Source organism: Camelus dromedarius, chromosome 24 (genome assembly GCF_036321535.1).
Source record: "Camelus dromedarius isolate mCamDro1 chromosome 24, mCamDro1.pat, whole genome shotgun sequence".
Classification (NCBI taxonomy): Eukaryota; Metazoa; Chordata; class Mammalia; order Artiodactyla; family Camelidae; genus Camelus; species Camelus dromedarius.
The window spans coordinates 2,292,200-2,295,583 of record NC_087459.1 but is presented as its reverse complement, the minus strand read 5'-3'; the positions used below and the strand labels follow the sequence as shown (position 1 = coordinate 2,295,583).

The 3,384-nt window shown below is 47.5% G+C and overlaps 1 pseudogene; it reads right to left on the bottom strand.

The window, feature by feature from the left end:
- Positions 1-610: 610 nt before the first annotated feature.
- Positions 611-1,335, bottom strand: LOC105089068 (testis-specific Y-encoded protein 1-like; annotated as a pseudogene).
- Positions 1,336-3,384: the final 2,049 nt, after the last annotated feature.

Here is a 3,384-nt window from a genome sequence, read left to right as displayed (position 1 = left end):
ATGAACTGTCCTTTTCTTTTGAGAGTGGGCCCCCTTTTCCTATCTCTATAGCCAAGTAATTTTGGGTGTGTACCAAACACCATGAATGATATGTTGTAAACACTCTGGATTCTGTTATAATCCAAACAGGGTTAAATTTGCTGTTGTTGTTTTAGCAAACTCATATCTTACCTGGAATTAAATGCATAATCTCCTGTTCCCACCCAACCCCAGAGTACATTGCGACTGAAATCTCAGCTCAGTTCCTTTCGCTTTAGTTGAGCTGTCTGGAGTCTGCTCCTGAATGCATGAATGAACATGAGTCATGAATACAAGGTTCAGAGATTGGCCAGATCTTTGGGCAGTTTATACACAGAATTTGGAGCAACTTCTCTCTGTCTCTCTCCTTTCTGGAATTTCTACTCCCACTTTACAGCAGCTATATATATATATATTTTTTTTTTTCATTTGTTAGCTTGTTTACCTCTTTCTCAGCATCATTCCAGGTAAGAGGTGCCCACTCTCTGGAACCTCCACTGGCTATCCTTTCCTAATTTCTCTACTGTACCCCAGAACCTGGTAGACACATCCACCCATTTCTTGCAGCTGTGGACACCTCCTGGCTCTTTTTCTACTTGGCCAAACTCTGATGCTCCGTCACCTTCATCTGCAGCTCTCTCCCGGTGCCTTCCTCCCTCGGGTAGCAGTGCAGGGGATTGGGCCACAGGTCCTTGCCGATGATCTCAGCAATCCTGTTAGACCCTGGGACGTTGTGGTCTGACAACCAGCTGAGGAAGTTAAGGCTGATGGTGTCCTGCCTGTGGCTGGGGGCTCCCTGTTCGTAATCCCAGAACCACTAGCCTGGAGTGGAACAAGACACCTTATATCCAGCAAAGCTAAGCTGATACTCCTTAACGACCAGAAGCAGGGATTCATTCCAAAAGTAGGGGTTGTTCTGAAAGAGAAACATCAACCTGCGGCAGTACGTGGGATGGCCCAGTTCCTGCACCTCCAAATTGATCGTGTAGCTGAGCGCACCTTTATCTTGGTCCCCGATCATGGCTGACATCCAGGGGTGGTTGGCTTTGGCCCAGAAGCCAAGGATGACCTGGATGATAGCCCTTCTTCGATCCAAATGAGGCTTCCGTCTCTGACCAATTTTGTGCTTTGGCCGAGATTAGGCCCCGCTGGCTCAGGCATTCACAGTGCTCAGTTCCACCTGAAGAACCCGCAGTGCCTCCAGCGGGGGCGGACGGTCCTGGGTCCCCACCCTGGCTCTGCCGGCCCCTGCTCCTGGTGCTCCTCCTCCTCCTCCTCCTCCCCCACCATCTCCACCACCTCCATGATGTCCGCCATCATCAGCACCAATTCCTCCCCCATCCCCTCCCCACCCCCGCTGCCGCTGCCACCTGCAAGGACGCCATCCTGAAGATGGTGGCTTCCTCGGTGGTCCCACCAGCTAGTGCCTGCGCCACACTCAGCCCCTCGAAGGCACCAGGAGGCCCGCCCGCCCCTGCCTCCTGAAGAACCCCTCCCACAACTAAGACAACCCGGGATTCGCCAGGAGCCCCGCCTTCCCCAGGCCCTGCTTCCCCCGGGCCCCGCCCCACCTGGTGGCCCTGGCCCTGAGCGGGGGCGGCTGCGAAGGAGGAAGGAGCCGGAGGTGCATGCGCAGCGCGTGGCCCGCGGACCGTGGCTGCCTCGCGCTGGCGCTGCGGGCGGGGTGCTTCCCAGGGCCCCTCCAGCAGCTATTATTATCCCAAATTCTGTCCTCTGGTTATTCAGGGCAGTAAAATTTTGTGTTTTTTACAGAGTTTTAGTTGCCCCTGCACAGCACTGATGGAGACCGCTGAACTGAGGAACGGGGGATTCACCCGCCATATTCTTGTCTTCACATGCTGACTCCTTCCACTATCTGCCTGCTCTGGTCACTCCCCAGTTTCTCACAGTTTAGAGTTGTCATCTATGGTCGAGTTGGTCAGATACAAGCTACTCAGTTATACTGGAAGCGGAAATCCCTATTTGTCTCACTGAAATAAACAATGTAAATGGTCCCATCTGAGAGATGGTAAAGCTGAGGCCAGGAGAGGAAACAAGGTCACAGTGTGTCTCAGGAAGAGCAATCAGCTATGAATTAAAAAATGAACTTGGGCTTTGTTTTGTTTTTTAAGGTAGAATCTTACAATAGTCTGGCTTCTATGCAAAGCTTCTGTTTTGTGTGTTGGTAAATTGGGGATAATATTAATATAGAGTCAATAGTCATTAAGTGCTTACTAGGTCCAGTGCTAAGCCCCTAAAATGCATTACCTCTTTTAATCCTCCAAACAACTTGATGAGATGGAATTACTTTTATTGGGAGATTTTGCAGAGGGACAGACTGAGGTTTAATGAGGTTGAGCCCAAGGTGACAGTTGCTTGCATGATTAATTAATAATAATAATGGCTCAGGCTGAAATAAGGTGGGTGAAAATGAATTTATGAGAGAGAAGTCTGTTTAGCTTGAGGCAAACACTGAGAGGTGAAATAGTGATTGAGGGCATGGCCAAGGTGAGATCAGACTGCCTAGGCCTGATATAAATAAAATTGGACCTCCACTCACCAGCATTAATAATTTGGACCACTTCATACCATCTTTGCATCTCAGCTTTCCCATCTGTGAAATGATTCTAATAACAGTACCTCCCTTATAGGGTTATTGCGAATATGCAATGAAATAATCCATGTAGTGTGTTTAAAACAATGCCTGGTGTATCATAACCACTCAATAAATGGAGCTGTTCTTTAAAAAGTAGTAATAATATTTATTATCATATATTTTAATAATTATATAATTAATAATAATAATGATGGCTCATATTTGTTGAACTCAAATTTGTTGAACTTTTATCATGTTGTAGATAACTTGCTAGGTGCTCTACATACATTATCTCATTCAATCCTCCTTCCAACTCTAAGAGGTAAGTGATATTATCACTCCACCTTTTCAGATGGAGAAGTGGGGGCAAGAAGAGGCTAAGTAACTCGCACAACATCACGTAGTCTGAGATTTGAACCCAGGCAGATTAGCTCCAAACTCAGTTGCTTAACTTCTATGCCTCATTGCCTTCTTGTTATGACACAACATGAGACCTTATAGGTCCTCAAAGAGGCAAGTCCCCTTCCTCTTAGTAAATACTGGATTGGCTCTAAAGGAATCCACAAGGCTGTGGGCTTCTGTGGCACATGCACACAGGTGGTACCAGCGAATATCTGTGGGGTCTAAATTAGCCTCAGAACGCACTTCCATCAATTCATCAGACACCCCAGCATACCATGCAAATGAGGAAATCCTCCTAAGCAGGAATAAACTGCAATAAACTGCAGAGGTTCCCTCATCCTGTTTTTCACTTCATATTTTGGATGCTG